Source organism: Adiantum capillus-veneris, chromosome 27 (genome assembly GCF_014529385.1).
Source record: "Adiantum capillus-veneris isolate H3 chromosome 27, ASM1452938v2, whole genome shotgun sequence".
NCBI classification, from domain to species: Eukaryota; Viridiplantae; Streptophyta; class Polypodiopsida; order Polypodiales; family Pteridaceae; genus Adiantum; species Adiantum capillus-veneris.
Genome location: NC_140957.1, coordinates 131,557,092 through 131,574,744, shown reverse-complemented (window position 1 = coordinate 131,574,744; position 17,653 = coordinate 131,557,092).

The following is a 17,653-nucleotide window of genomic DNA, read 5'->3' as shown; positions in this document are numbered from 1 at the left end:
TTAAATGAACTTTTTAAGGCAATTTAACAATAGAGATACATTAAAATAAGGGGTTTTTATATTTGATTTTGTGAAAAAATCCTAAAATAAGGGGTCATTTTATTCATTTAGACATGTTAAAAGAGGGGTTTTCTAAATACCCCACGAACGCACGTTATATAGGAGGGTAGTGAATGGTGAACCCCCCGAGTTATTAAGACCATAGCTCTCAACAGTGTCCTCGTTAACTGCATAAAGCAGGTGTGCTTCAAGGATGAAAAATCCCTATTCTACTTATACTTTTGCAATTAATAACACCAACCATTTGTAGCAAGCTTGAGGACCTCTCTTCTTGAGCAATAAAAGAGAAACCAATAGCTCTGATACCAATGTAACATTTAATGCACTAGTAGCTTGTGTGTAGCGGAAATTGATAACATAGTGAGCATTTTATTAAGAACAAGCTCCTAATGAGCATAGATAGAGTACTTAATTTAAAAATGAAACATAGCAATTTACACCTAGCTAATTTGGCATTGACAATACTTGAAAAGAGAGGGAAATAGAACAATTGACAACAGTTGAGGACCGGATTCACATGGAGCCGGTTCCCCCTCCATAAAGGCTTTGTATTATAGCTTGTCCCATCAAAGAAGACTTTTTTACATTACAATTCTTGTGTTCCTTGATAAAATGCGTTGGTGCAATGAAGATGGAAGCTTCATGCACCAAATTATACTTGAAAAACACACCTAGTGTCCCTAGCCTCAGTCCCAAGACCTCACACACCTTCAAAAATGGTGAGAGCTAGTAGGGAATGAGGATAGATTGAGAGGAAGAAGATGTATCTTATGAGAAATAAGTATTCTCCTCACATAATCACTCTAATAGCATAGCTTAGCTTAGTAATTAGCATGGTAGAAGAGATGAGCATGCCATTGAAGCTTGGTTCTTGGTTGCATTTGCATTCCATAGCCAAGAGTTGTTGGTGTAGGCCTCTACTTCTCAATTCTTGGAGAAGGAGATGCAGTTCTTCTTACACACATGAGTTGTGTGTGTGTGTGTGTGTGTGTGTGTAGCATTGTGCTAGACTAAAATGCAGCCTCCTTTAAGACACTAACTATTTTCACATGCTACAAAGAATCATAAACATTTACATTAAAACGATGATTATTATTTTCAAAACACACACAAAGAAATAATGTTGATAATTGGCCATCTCATGCACTAACAATCTTTCATAATACATAATGCATTCCCTATATAAACCAATGCATAAAACAAGGCAATGAAATCTTCAATACAATTACATAATTGAGGACCACTTGTACCGAATCAAGGATTGTATCCCCCTTATGAATTCAATTCAATATATAAAAGCTAATTTCACCCAATTAAGGATTATAGCTCTCATATTGTGCAGTGAAAATGTATATCAATTCAAATCTATGATGGAAAACAATGCAAGACTTCAAGGATCTTTACATACCTTGTACACTAGTACAGGGCATCGGACCCTTGACTATCAACTCATTATTTAAATATTCTTATCTTCTAAAACCAACTTGGGCCCTTTTATGGACCAATGGCTTCGACACAATGAGTACGACTCTGCAAAGTTTCAAATTTTTTGGCTTCATACCTTAATTTTTGGTGAAGGATTTAAATATTTTTAGAGGTGATTACCGTATTAAGAATCATGATTGGCCAAAAAAAGGACATGTGACTCTGTAACCTTAGGTCAATTCACAAGGAGACAATTGTACCCGGCGCTCGGATACACTCCCCAAGGATTTGCCTAGTTAAAATGCCAAAGTAAGAAGAGGTTTACCATATACAGTCTAGGCCCGTTGGGCTTTTTCATTTTCTTGGCGGGCCCACCGAGAAAACCCTAAAGCCCGCTGGACCCATCATCGAGAAAATAAAAAAGCCCAGTGGACCTACCGGCTCTATTGGTTTTTGCAGGTCACCATCAAGATACGTTAATAATTGTTGGAATTAGGGTTGCAGAGAAACACACACAACTTGGAGAAGACGAAGGAAGCTCAAGGCACACAATAGAGAGTGTGTTACTTAGTGTGCAATGGAAAGATAGATAGCCCTAGAGTGATGGGCGTATAAACAATGCACGGGGGAGAAAACCTCCTAAAGAGGGAAAAAATGCCCCGGCGGTCCTAGTGTGTTCACACACATCACTACCACATGTATATGGTAACAAATCCCCCCTGGAGTGATGTGGTGAACGAGAGCTGGCACATGAGTAAAGGGAAGTGCCATGCCCTGAGGACAGGATCAGTCCACAAAGGGGAGTAAGCCCAAAGCTTTGCGGAAAGTTTCAAGCTTCTCACGAGACAATGCCTTTGTGAAAAGATCTGCAAGGTTGTCCTGTGTTGGCACATAAGCCAAGCTGATCTCTCTTGCTGAGAGCCTCTCCCTGACATAGTGGTAATGCACCTCAATGTGCTTTGTGCGAGCATGAAAAACTGGGTTCCTCGCAACTGCGAATGCGCTCTGACTGTCAGTGTAGATAGTGTTGGCAGTGTCCTGTCCAACACCCAAATCAGCCATAAGACGTTTGAGCCATACACACTTAACCGTAGCTGTGAAGACTGCTCTGTACTCAGCCTCACAACTCGAAGTGGCCACAGTAGGTTGCTTCTTGCTCAACCATGATATACATGAAGTGCCAAGCATGAAACAAAAACCACTTGTGGACACTCGCGTGTCAAAACAACCAGCCCAATCTGAGTCCGAAAAAGCATGTAAGTCTGGCGGCAATGATCCCCCCTTGGGATAAAACAAGCCAAGATGTAAAGTGCCACTAAGGTAGCGGAAAATCCTCTTGACAACCTGCCAATGCTTAGACCCTGGGCTATGCATAAATCTGCTGACCTGTGAGACTGCAAACTGAATATCCAGCCTCGTGTTGCATACATAAATGAGGCAGCCAACAACAGTTTGGTAAAGAGTGACATCGGCAGGATCGCCAGCATCATGTAGACTCAACTTCAAACCTGTTTCCATGGGAGTGGCAATAGGTTTGCAATCCTCAAGTCCAAACTTACATAGCAATGTCTCTATGTAACTTTTTTGACATAAGGCAATACCACCATCACACTGCTTAAACTGTATACCCAAGTAATGATGCAATAGCCCCAAATCTTTCATCTTGAAAGTAGCATTCAAATCAGCCTTAAATTCAGCAATGTGTCTCTCATTTGGTCCAGTGATCAGCAAATCATCAACATAAAGAACCACAATGAGAAGTACATCACCCTCATGCTTTACATACAATGTGCTTTCTGTTGGACTGTTACGAAAGCCTTGTTTGACCAAATGAGTGTTAGCTTTCTCATACCAAGCACGAGGAGATTGCTTCAACCCATACAAAGCCTTGTTACATTTGCACACTTTGTCCTCTTGTCCTTTTATGACAAAACCGCGAGGCTGCGTTACATAAACTTCCTCAAATATGTCACCATTCAAGAAAGCAGTAACAACGTATGATTGATGTACATCCCAACAAAAATGAGCTGCCAACGCACATAGAAAACGCACAGTAGTCATACGACAAGTGGGAGCAAAAGTCTCTTCATAATCTATGCCTTTTTTCTGTGCATAACCCTTTGCAACAAGTCGAGCCTTATGGCGATCGATCTCACCATCCGGCTTGCCTTTCAACTTGTAAACCCACTTCGTACCAATGGCCTTTTTGCCAGGAGGAAAATCACATAAAGTCCATGTGTCATTTTCTATAAGTGCATCATATTCTGATTGCATGGCAGCCATCCAATTTTTTGAATTTTGTGCTTCATTAAAAGTCAGAGGCTCCTCAACATCATGTAAGCTAGACACAGCAAAAGCGTAACAATCTGATGCATAAGATTCATGGCGAGAGCCTGAACGAGTATGACTAGACAAAGATGCATCCAATTTACTGTCACGCAAAGTGTGCACCAACCATTTTGGCATACCTCTAGCTTGCTCATTTTCAGCCCTTTCCTCATCAAGTACATCATGTACATCTGCATCAGTAATAGGCTGACCTAAAACATTTTCAGAAACCCCCATAGGCTGTACATTTGCCTCATTGGAACTTACATTCGTATTTCCACCACTGAAAAGAGGTAACAAAGTGTCATAAATGTCCTACGAGCTTACATTACTATCTCTAGTACATGACAGCAAGGGCTGAACAGAATCTTCCACAAACACTACATCCCGAGAAACCAGAATACGTTTTGTTTGTGGATGATACAACCTGTAACCTTTGCTTTCAGCACTATAAACAAAAAAAATACATTTGACAGCCTTATCATCCAATTTTCTGCGCTGCACTCGTGGCACCAAAGCATATGCCAAACAGCCAAAAACACGCATGTGCTCAATAGAAGGTTTTCTATCATGCCATGCTTCATATGGAGTAATAGACAGCAAAGCTTTCGTAAGACACCTGTTAAGTACATAAGTGGCACACATAATGGCCTCAAGCCAAAAAGAATGTGGCAAAGCTTGACTTTTGACCATACATCGTGCCATTTCCTCTAGTGACCTATTTTTCCTCTCAACAACACTATTTTGTTGAGGTGTATAAGGCACTGTACATTGGTGTTTTATCCCACGAATAGCCAGAAATGCATTAAATTCATGAGACATATACTCCCCCCCTCGATCGGAATGGAGGGTGCCCATAGTACATTTCGAGACATTTTCAGCCATAGCCAGAAATTGTTTGAAGCACATAAAAACTTCGGACTTCGCTTTAAGTAGAAATACCCATGCATGCCTGGAGTAATCATCAATGAAAGTCACGAAGTACAGGTAATTGCCCAAGGACGGAGTTTGCATGGGCCCACAAACATCACTATGCACAAGCTACAACCTGCATGTGGCCCGAACTGAACCATCCTTTGGAAATTTAGAACATTGCATCTTACCCAAAATACAGCCTTCACAAACATGTTTGATAGGTGCTTCAAGAGGCGGCAAAGAAGCAACCATATCAGATTTCTGCAAACGTAGCAAACTGGCAAAATTCAGATGACCAAAACGTGCATGCCAAATTTTTGCATCTGAAATAGCCCTTGAATCTGCAACAGCATTTGAAAAATTTTGTCCACACTTGTCATACAAAGTGAGCTTATACAGGCCACAGCACAAAAGGTCAGATGCAACAATTTCATCACCAAAACTGAGATCATGAATTGTACATCTGTCATCCACAAATTTGACTACAAGTCCAAGTCTAGCAAGTGCGGATACAGACAAGAGATTCTTCTTGATCCCAGGTACATAAAGTGCATCAACAAGTGTGAAGGAACTGCCATTAGCAGCAGTGAGCACAATATTTCCAACTCCTTGAACTGGATAAGAGGCATTGTTGGCACAAGTGACTGAATTCCCATGAGGGACAGACTCAAGAGAGGTAAACAATTCACGATGTGAGGTAATGTGCTTTGTAGCACCACTGTCAAAATACCATACATGTGAATCTGTAGCAACTGACAAGCATGCATCATGGACAGCAGGATTGTAAGTGCACTCTGCGCTAAAAGCCCATTCTGCATCAACATCAGCAACACAGTCTCCTTTCACAGAAGACTCAACAATGGCTGCATTTGTAGTGGAACCAGAATTTGCAGTGGAACCACCCTCTTTCTTCTTAGCCTCTTTGGCCTTCAACTTAGGACACGACTTGATCAAGTGATCATTGGATTTACAATAATGGCAACGCATCTTCTTTTTGCCATTATCACCAGAATTTCTAGATGAATTGCTGCCAGCAGAAGCATTAGGAACATAATTTTTGCCACTCGCAATAGAACCATAAGAAGTGGCTGCATTGCTGTTACCACCCTTTCTTTGAGAAGCAATAAAAGCCTGTTCAACTGCACGCTGTCTAGCTGTTTTTTTTGGACAGTGACTCTTGCAACAGCAATGTGCATAATGCATCAAACTTGACAACTTTTGGATTTCCTTGGGTCATAAGTCTCCAAGTACTAGCAAAAGTCTGGTAAGAATCTGGTAAGGCATCAAGAACAGTCTGCACAAGGGAACTTTTTGAAATAACTTCACATGAAGAAATAAGTTGCTCATTGATATCCTTGAATCTAGCAAGGAAAGTGTCCATATCATCTTCCTCATGCATAATCTTCGACTCCAGCTCTTTACGCAGCAAAGCAATTTTAGCCTCATTGTGGCTTGCATAAAGACCTGCTAGAATATCCCAGGCCTGTTTTGCAGATTTTGCTGAACGGATGTGAGGAACAATGGTGCGCTTCACAGACAACGCAATCAATGCATGAGACTGCTCATCCTTAACATCCCAACGAGCTTGTTCTGCCATAGGCAAAACAACTCTAACAGCTGCAATCCTTGCAGCAAGACCTGCAACATCCTCAACATTGCCTACATCCTTAGAACCAGGACGTATATCAATGCCCTGCACAATGTTCCAGACACCCTTTGACACAAGAACATGTTGCATCATATAAGCCCACATAGGGTTGTTGTCCCCATCCAACCTGTCCTCAGCAGCAACAAACATCTTGAACACATCTGTGTTGTTGTTGTCAGCCATTGTAAATGCTGCACCTGATGTGAAAACTGCCTGAAAATAGGAGAAATGGAGTGAACAACCTGTGCTATATAGCACAAACCATAGAATACTATAAGACACCTGTTATGCAGAAAACGACACTGACAAAATTATGCACAAAATGACGAAATAGCCTGTGCAGTACTGCCTGTAGTGGAAACGGAGGCTGAAATGAGCCCAAATCAAAATTCTGAGCAGACCGAGCTCTTCGAGCCTTCCCAAAAATTTTGTCGACCTACGAACGCTTGCCAAAGCTCACTGAAATCGGAGAAAGTGAGCACGAGTGTGCTGGAGCAGCTGGCGACTAAGCCCGGGAGGATGTGACCTGCTCTGATAGCAATTGTTGGAATTAGGGTTGCAGAGAAATACACACAGCTTGGAGAAGACGAAGGAAGCTCAAGGCACACAATAGAGAGTGTGTTACTTAGTGTGCAATGGAAGGATAGATAGCCCTAGAGTGATGGGCGTATATACAATGCACGGGGAAAAAACCTCCTAAAGAGGGAAAAAATGCCCCGTGGTCCTAGTGTGTCCGCACACATCACTACCACATGTATATGGTAACAATAATTAACGTGATCACGTCTTTTTTATGTGTAATTACTTGCAATTTTACGTGATCATACGATCCTCATCACGTTAGTAAAATCCCTGCTCGAAGCAAGGAGTGTCGAGTGGGTTGAGTCTCGGAGGAGTAGCAAGTCGTGTGAGTCTCAAAGGAGTAGAAAATGGTGTGTAGCCAGAAATGGCTGATAGCCGCACAAAACCTGGAGTAGAGGATGATGCCGTGGCTGATGTGGGGGCGGGCAAAGAAGGGGCAGGTAAGGAGCCTCGATGACTTCGAGGTGGTATGGAAACATTAGCAAAGCCTCCTCCACAACAACCATCACCACCACTAGAGCGTCGGTGCCTAGAGGAGTGTGTAGATCGTCAAGGCGACATTGAACTCTTGGAGCGCATTGATCGCTCCAAAGCAGATGGAGACTTTGAAGAAGTGGAATGACATGAATGTGATCCAAAGCAATGGTGGCCCTCGTGCCACCTCCTCTACTCGAGGTCCAAGGAAGCAAGAAACTGATCATCATCCATGCTTGCATTAAATGCAAGAACACATCTTAATGATGAATAGAGAAGAAAATCCAAATAAGTTATAATTTGATCCACAATTTAACTTTCACAAGTTTAACATAGAGACAAGAATGGGCAAAACTGCACGTGAATACAATATAAATGACAAAAGGGAGCAAAATTTCTCGGATACAATGTCTAGATGACTTTAAGAGGTCTCTCTCTCATCCTCGCATAACTCCCTAAATCCATATAGATCTCTTCATCTAGGAAAATGTCCACAGTTTCATTTTGTAGGTCCTCCACATGCATCCCATAGAGAGTAGTAGCACCAAGCTTGTGTGGCACCACATCAGCGGCTTTTGAATGAGCATCCTTTTCGATCTCCTCCACAGATGCCAAGGTGATTGGAAAATTGTAGCCCTCATATATCCGTGAACTCCGAGGGGATACCTCTATGACATACCACCAATTTGGTGCAGACTTTTTAGGATGGAATACCACCTGCAAGAGCCACATAACTTAGTTACATGAGTGCTTCTATACACCAGTTCTCTAAAGTTGGATGTTAAATATTTACAGACTTACTTGTTCACAATGCTCGGGTAGTACGATAGTGTCTCGAAGATCGGTCCACTTTTTGGTTGAGTCCACCTCAAGGAAACTTGACTCTCCTCTGTGCACAATAGCATTGCAATCCTCCATGTTTATCTTTAACCATTGCACGTCAACCAAGTCCACAAAAAATCCTCTATACTCTATCCTCAAAATTTCTTGTAGTGTGCCACCACATGATCTACATCAGAGTACCGTCATCGACTAGATTGTTCAAATTTTGCCATGATTTCACAATTTTATGTAAAATGATTTTTGTCGATCCGTTCCACCATGAAATGTTGACCTTTACACCATGCTACCGTGTATGAATTATACTACAACCAACAACGATTATGAGTGGCCGTCCTAACATCTAGAAAGCCCCGAGTCAAACATTGCAAATCTATCTTGGGGCTCCAACCCCCGAGTACTCCCACTCCTCCTTAGTCACCTGTTCTCCACGTTGTTGTGCGCTTTTGAATTGGTTTTGCAACCATCTTAAGCTCATGAATGTTGGTAGACTCTCAAGGCCCGCTGGATAATGCATCGGTGGTCGTCTTCCCCATCTCCACTCAATTCGTGCCCTTTGTCACTCTTGCTTTGCATCCTCATACTGTGAAATCCACTTTTGCATCGCTGGTTTGTGAAGCATGCAAAATTGATTGATCTTAGCCTCTAGATATTCCTTCATTTACTTTTCAACACCAAGATTGCACATCACAATCCGAGATATGCGCTCATCATCTATGGTGCACCAAAGCATATCTCGAGCACAATCAACTCCATAGAGCCATTATTCAATGTAAACAAGGGACTCTAAATCCAGCCAACCCTCTGCCATGCTACCCTCCAAACATGCCTTTTGACACACATGTCCTTGAGTGTTTTCTGAAATTTTCTAAAAAGAACATCCATCTAGAATGCACTATCCCTACTATTTCCACCTCATCAACTATGTGAACAAGAAGATGCACTTGAATGGCTAGCATGGTAGTAGGAAAGTGTTTCTTGAACATGCAAACACTACCTCTGTAGCATTTAGTTTAGCAAATGGTAATGAACCTACATCAATCTCCTTCTGGCAGATCCATTGCACCAACTTCGTGAGTTTGTAAATTGTGCTCCATAGATGCTAAGGGACAAACAACCCTCAATGGCCATTGGTAAAATAAACTGCAAATCAATACTAGCAATGGTATTAAATTCCACATACAGATATTCCACCATGCAATTCCCACTATGATCTATTTCACTTCCAATATACATGACACATTTTATGCCAGTCATGTGACTTCAAACCAATAAGCTTTCCTTCTTTAGTGAAACATGTTTGGAGCGAGTGCATTATACCAACGGTCGTATGCATGGATCAAATGATCTCTTTTGCTTTGCGTAGTGGCCTCCTCTCACAATCCATGGTGCTTTAGGGAGCTTTATCAATCCATCGAAGCTGTCTGCGGTCAATAATGCTTCATGTGATCCGCATTTCTAAGGTCAATTTCTGGCTCCCAAAGTATCTTTCTTGCCAATGAGATGGTCCCATAGAAGATTACCCACATTCTTGAATATGTTCATTGGATCAAGAAAGTGATTGATCATGAGTCTGGGCCAATATGGCAACTCATACCATAGAGAGTCTCTCTTCATCCCCGGGGGCAGACTGTCATCACACATCTCCTTCTACTCTAGCCATGCTCGAGAAGACATCCTTGGCGGTTATCTTCCCAAAAAACCATCACGTAGCTTGTGATTCTTTGGACGATGCACTTGATGACCTTTGTAGATTTGCTTCTTGAGTGAGGACACTCGACGTGCATTAAGTCTAGGTCCACATGTGATGCATGCTCTATATCCGCTTATTTGGATCCCTGCATGTATAAACATGACAATAAATCCACATAAGAAAAACAAAGAATGTGTGAGTTTGAGTATCACCTGGGCATTCTATTAGTTCAGGATAGTCATGCATGGTCCACACGAGAATGCCTTTGATCAAGGCATTCCGTCCACCTGTGTTTTGGCTCATATCCACCTCTTCTATGACAATCCACAATTGTTGTAGCTATTTTGATAGTGAGCGAAGACACATATCCATATTCTTCACTTTCTACGACCCCGACATAATCAAGCTTAGAAATAGGTGCCCCTTTCGTAAACCACGAAGGAATGTTGTAGTTGACAATGACAACTGGCCATACAATGTAAGATGTTGACCTCTGGCCAAATGGATTTACTCCATCCATAGCCACGCCGAGGCGCAAATTTCGAGCTTTCCTGGTAAAATCTGTGTCGTCTATATGCTTCCATGCCGTGCAATCTACAGGGATCTGTAGCACACAGTTTAAAGATCTATTCTCCTTGTGACATGATGCTAGAGCGGCCATGGACTTACGTTCAAAGAAATGCTTGATGCGAGGCAGTATAGGAAAGTGTCGCAACACCTTTTGCAACACTTTTTGTCTGTGGAGATCTATTCGATATCTATCGAAATCATATTTTGGACACTTCTCCATGTCCATGTATTCCCCTCTGCAAAGAATGCACTCGTAAGTGACAAGCTTGAAATTAAAAGAACCCCTCTATTTACATGGTTAAGGTAATAAAATGACCCCTTTTTTTTCAAAAACTTACGGGATTTTGTCTATTAAAAAACCCCTTTTGTTACTATTATTAAAATTTTAAAAATTTTGGCATTTTATAAACCCATTCATTTGAACTCAAGTGGTAACTTACTGTTAGGAAATAAGACGTAGCTAAATAGATAATTGAGTAGATTTCTTAATGGAGAGAGACAGATTTACATACACGAGATTATAGAGTAGAGAGAGAGAGAGAGAGAGAGAGAGAGAGAGAGAGAGAGAGAGTACACATGATATACGTGGTTCACCCTTGTGTAGATAAGTCCAAATCGGACCCTCCAATCCGCCCATGTGTGGCCGCCCTTGAGAAGACAAGTCCGCTTTTGAATTCGGCCACCGGCCACCTGCCATTGACTTCTGATTACCGGCCACCGGCCATTGACTACCAGCCACCGGCCAACCGACGGTTGTTTTCCGACCACTTTTCGGCCGTCGTCCGGCCATAATATTCCAGCGAAAAAAGAATATTCCGGTGAGGAAAAAAGTTTTCGCTGATTTTTTTGGCCGTGAAAATTTTGGTTTCCGGTGAGTGATTTTCCTTCACGCACGATGGCTTCTCCTCATAATGGGGGCCTTACAAATGTGCACTTTTACCACAAAAAATTACAAGGGGTAAATCAGGCTCCATACTTATCAATCTTCCACTTGGGGACTGATCTCCAAACCAAACCTATGACTGCTTTCCATCCTGGCTTCTTATCCTTGAATGCCGATTGAAGATGAGCACAAGCTCAACTTCTCCTTGTTGACCACCTTTGTAAACATGTCTGCAGGATTTTCACTTGTATGCACCTTTCCTAGATTTAGCTGTCCCTCTTCCAAAAGAGTGTGTATGAAGTGATATCTCACCTCAATGTGCTTTGTCCTTGAATGAAAGGTTGAGTTCTTTGCAAGATGGATAGCGCTTTGGCTATCACTGTACAAGACAGAATTGTCTTGTTTGAATCCAAGCTCTTCTAAGAATCTGTGAAGCCACATAATTTCTTTGCTTGCCTCCGTCATTGCTACATACTCTGCTTCCGTGGTAGAAAGTGAGACCACTTTCTGTAGCTTTGAAACCCAGCTTATTTGTGCCTCCAACCGTGAACACATAACTAGTAGTGCTCCTTCGAGTATCTTTGTCACTTGCCATATCTGCATTAGCATACCCTTCTAGAAAAATATCAGTTCCTCCAAAATACAAAGCGTTTGTTGTTGTCCCTTTTAGATACCTAAGTATCCACTTCATAGCTTGCCAATGCTCTTTACCTGGGTTGTCCATGAACCTACTCACAACTCCCACTGCATGTGCAATGTCTGGCCTTGTCCAGACCATAGCGTACATTAGAGAAACTACCGCTGCAGCATATGGAACTTTAGATATATAGGCTATCTCCTCTTGTGTCTTTGGACACATATCCTTCGTTAGTTTAAAATGACCAGCCAAAGGTGTAGAAACTGGTTTTGCATTTTGCATTGCAAACCTTTCTAGTACCTTCTTGAGATACCTTTATTGTCTTCTTCGTCCTGTCCCTTGATATTTTCATACCAAGTATCCTATTTGCTGCACCTAAATCTTTCATTGAAAAAGATTTAGACAGCTCCTCTTTTAGGTCTTTAGTGTCCTGCATGTTAGTACTTGCAATCAACATGTCATCAACATACAACATTAGGATGATGAATTTCCCATCTCCCAAATTCTTCGTGTAGACGCAGTGATTCGAGTTGCATCTTGTGAATCCATGATTCAACATCCATCGATCAAACTTCAAGTACCATTGTCTTGATTCTTGCTTTAAACCATACAAGCTCTTCTTTAATCTGCAAACCATTTTCTCCTTACCTTTTACTTCATACCCCTTTGGTTGAAGCATGTAGATTTCCTCCTCTAAGTCACCGTGAGGGAATGCCGTATTTACATCCATTTGCTCGAGATTTAGATCATGAGGACCCACAAGGCTTAAGACAAGCCTAATTGAGTTCATTTTTACAATAGGAGAAAATATTTCATTGAAGTCAATACCTTTCTTTTGAGAAAACCCTTTTACCACAAGCCTAGACTTGTACCTTTTCTTCCCACCTTCTTCTTCCTTTAGCTTGTACACCCATTTGTTTTGAAGTGCCCGCTTACCTTTAGGCAACTCAACCAACTCCCATGTTTGGTTGCGATGTAGTGAGTCTATCTCCACTTGCATGCTCTTCATCCATTCTTCTTTGGATTCATGTTGCATAGCTTCTTCATATGATTCTGGCTCTCCAGAATCTGAGATCAAGAGATGGTTGAAGGAAGGAACAAACCTTTCTGGAGGTCTACTTGCTGTTGTAGATCTTCGGAGAATAGGTTGAGGCTCCTCATAAGGTTGACGTTGTTGCACATTGTCACCGTTTGCAGTCCTTGAGTCTTCACTGTCCTCAAGCTCCATGTACTCATCACCTATTTCTTTTGTTTGTTTTCTTTCCAAGTAATCTTTGTACATATTTTGTTCGTTAAAAATTACATCCCTACTCCTTAAGATTTTACCATCTTCAGGATTCCATAGGCGATACCCAAAGTCACCTTCTCCATAGCCAATGAGAAGAAACACTTTTTGGACTTTGAATCTAGCTTTGATCTTAGGCTTCTATCTATGTGCATGAAAGCCTCACACCCAAACACTTTGAGAAATGCATAATTCACCGGTTTACCTGTCCATGCCTCTTGTGGAACTCCCCCATCCAATGCCGTTGAGGGTGACCGATTGATTAAGTACACATACGTACTTACAGCTTTCGCCCAAAGCTCAAGCAGTAGGCTTGCATGTAGCCGCATGCTTCGTGCTCGCTCCATGATTGTCCTGTTCATCCTTTCCGAAATCCTATTTTTTTGAGGTGTCCTTGGGCTTGTCCTTTGCCTCCAAATGCCATTGCTAGCACAAAAGCTTTCAAAAGCTTGGCTGCAATATTCGTCTCCATTGTCGGATCTGAGGCATTTAACCTTGGTACCTGTTTCATTCTCCACAAAGGCTTTCCACCTTTGAAATATGGAAAATACATCGGATTTATTCTTCATGACCTAAACCCATGTTTTTCTAGTCGCATCGTCTATGAATGTTACATAGTACAATGAGCCACCAAGTGATGGTGTACTTGTAGGACCCCAAACATCATAATGAACCAACTCAAGTTTTTTATTTTTTCTTTCATTTCCTGATTTTTGAAATTTTACCCTCTTTTGTTTACCATAAACACAATCTTCACATAACTCTAAGTCCACTTATTTCAAACCTGGTAGAAGCTTCTTTGTTTGAAGGATTTGCATTCCTTTGGAACTCATATGCCCAAGTCGGTAGTGCCACACCACACTATCAACTTCTGTAGTTGCTGCACAAGATGAAGGTTTCGTGCTAACAGTACACAAGTAAAGTGTACCGACTTTTTCTCCCTTGGCAACCACCAAAGATCCCTTTGAGATCTTCCACCGTTTGTTTCCGAATGCAATGTTGTGACCTTCATCGTCCAATTGTCCTGTAGAGATCAAATTTTTGCGAAGAGAAGGAACATGCCTAACATCTTTAAACTTCCATTCATTTCCATTAGAAGTTTTGACAGAAACTATACCTTTGCCGACAATCTCACAAGCTTCATCATCTCCCAAGTATACATACCCAAAATTACCTTTGGTGTAGTCTTGGAAATGTTGCTTGTGTGGTGTCACATGGAATGAAGCCCCAGAATCTACTATCCAGGAATTAGACACATTGTCTAATGAGAGAATTAGAGCATCTTGCTCTACTTTACCTGCCACATTGGCCTCCGATGTTGGCTTGTTGTCTTGAGACTCTGTCTCCTTCTTCTTCTTAGACCAGCAATATTTCTTGACGTGGCCCTTCTTGCCGCAGTTCCAACATTCAAGAACTAACTTTGTGCGTGACTTGCTCCGCCTTGAGCGATCATGACCCTTTTGGTTTTTGAACCTTTCCTTAGGCCTTTCTCTTGTTTCCACTGATAGTGCAACACTTGATGATTCTCCTGTACTTCTCCTTCGCATTTCCTCGCTTAGGAGAACACCCACAACATCAGCAAACTTAAGAGTATTTGTACCAGAGATAGAATTACTTACAACCATCACAAGGCTGTCTCAACTATCCGGTAGAGATGATAGTATAAGGAGAGATCGCACTTCATCATCAAAATTGATTTTCACCGATCGAAGTTGACTTATGTTTGTGTTAAAGTCATTTAGGTGTTCTGCAAGTGAACCATTCTCTGCCATCTTTAGATTGAACAAGCGCTTCATAAGAAATACCTTATTAGATGCCGATGGTTTCTCGTAGAAGTCGTCAAGTGACTTCATCAAGTCCTCCGTGGTCTTCATCTCCGAAACATTGAAGGACACCGTTGACGCCAAGCTTAACCGGATTGTTCCCAGGGCCTTTCGATCAAGGACAATCCATGCTTCATCTACCATCATTGCGGGCTTCTTTGCAAGACCGCCTAGTGAAAAATAGAGGTCCTTTTAGTAGAGATAGTCTTCAATCTGCATCTTCCAATGTTGGTAGTTTTAGCCATAACTCCCACTCAATTCAAGGAATCCTTTCCTTGAGATAATTTAGCTACGAGCAAACTTTTCTCTGATACCAGTTGTTAGGAAATAAGACGTAGCTAAATAGATAATTGAGTAGATTACTTAATGGAGAGAGACAAATTTACATACACGAGATTATAGAGTAGAGAGAGAGAGAGAGAGAGAGAGAGAGAGTACACACGATATACGTGGTTCACCCAATGTGGGCTACGTCCACGGGAAAGCAGCCACTCAATGGATTTAGTACTTCAAAACAAGAAGTAGTATACAAAGGGATTATACCCTTAATGGAGCTCCTGCCTTGCTTCACTCTCACCACCTCACACTCACCTTGTTGCATCAACTTCACACTATGAAATGTGTGTAGAAATGGCCTCACATATACTTAACAAGTGTCTTTATTATATAGATTGCAAATGTTGAATTCATACATGTTTCTATTTGCGAAGCATGTCTCTAACACGTCATGGTACAATGTGACCTCTTACTATGCTAGTTGAGTGGTGGTGTTTGCAACAATGGCTCAAGGAATTGGCATAACATGAATCTTTTACGGTGACGCAAAGCTCTCCTCAAGAAATGTGGCTCCCACTACACCAAGAACCATTATGCTAACATGGAGAGATCTCTAGTAGGACAATACAACAGCTTTCCATCAACAACACACCCTTTCCTAACAGGAGGGCACACCCACCAGAGATATTTTTATGTGATAGGTCACCCCATGAGCATACCATGTCATGGAATGGATGCAAGAAATATGACCACACTACCCCTTGCAAGCTATTCATGAATGTATGTTTATCAAAGTCAATGAAAAGAAATTTGGACTTTTTTATTTGTTGATGTGTAAGAGCACTCTAGGTCTACCATATTCTAAGATTGTTTAATAAGTTAAATAAGATTTGTAGGCATTTAAAATGTAATTTATTTTTTGGTTTGGTAAGATTGTACATGAGAAGACATGATAAAGTAAAAGACTAGATCTTTCAGGAATAATCCTCAATGAGATTCCTACTATGCACTTATGACATCACATCTTTCCTTGAACCCTTTAATTTCTATGGTTGTGGGGAGTCCAAGGGGGGACCTATTTTTGAATTTTTAGCAATAAATTTTTTTTGAATGAAATTTTGGTTGTTTTCAAGTTTGTACACTCATTTTGATTATTTTCCTTTAGTTTCAAATTTTTACCTAGGACACTCCTTGGAAGCCACTTTTAAAGGTGAGATTTTGGAAAAGTTTTGTATATAGGAAATACAACCCTTAACACAAGGAAAAACATTGGTTGTTTGAGTATTTCTAGATTCCTTGGTTTTGATGCTCGTTGGAGCCTGTAGAGTAAGGAAAAAATAATAAATATATTTTACATCATTTTTAAAGAATTTGCAAACTTGCACGTTGATTTTTGGAGAAACCAATTAAGATATGACTTGTTTGCATCACACAATAGTCAAAGAGCGCAATGAATTGTTTGCATCACACAATAGTCAAAGAGCGCAATGAGATGAAGAAATTCATGTGAGGCAAGCGCGGATAGATTCGGAGTCGATTGGGAGCTACAAGCTGTTGAAAACAGCTTAAAAGTTCAACAACTTAAAACTTACTGCTTGAATAATTGCCAAACAGCTAAGGGCATGTGAAATGGCCAAACAGGGGTCCCTGTTTGGCCATTTTGCACGCCCTTGTGGCCCCTCTTGTTGAGGGTCCCTAGGGCCTAAAAATGGCAAACATGGCCTTTTTTTCATGCATGGCCATGAGATAGAGGTGCAACGTTTGATGTACTCAATCCCCCCCCCCCATTTTGCTATGTGTTCAAAGGCGGGTCAAAGGCCTCAAAAATCCAGTGCACTTAACATTAAGCACTAGAAATCAAGCAAACAAGGAGCCAATTTTTACCTCCTTGTGTCTACCCCCTGTTCTTGGGAATCTTTTGGTAAAGGCATTCCTTTGATATTCGAAACCACAATTTATCTCTATTGTTATAGTATCCAACCAAAGGTCTCTTTATTAGCATTTTACATAGGCACGAGTGTTTCATATATTCATTTATGTTAACAATGTATGTATGTATAATTTATGTTTATACTTTCTCTATCCAAATGAGCTACATAGTAGAAGTCAACACCACAATTTAACAATTTAGTTCACAAGGTGATAGCTTTTGGTATCATCTTTAGCAATACCAAAGAAATAGCTACTAATAGCCAATGAATAGGGATATTTAAG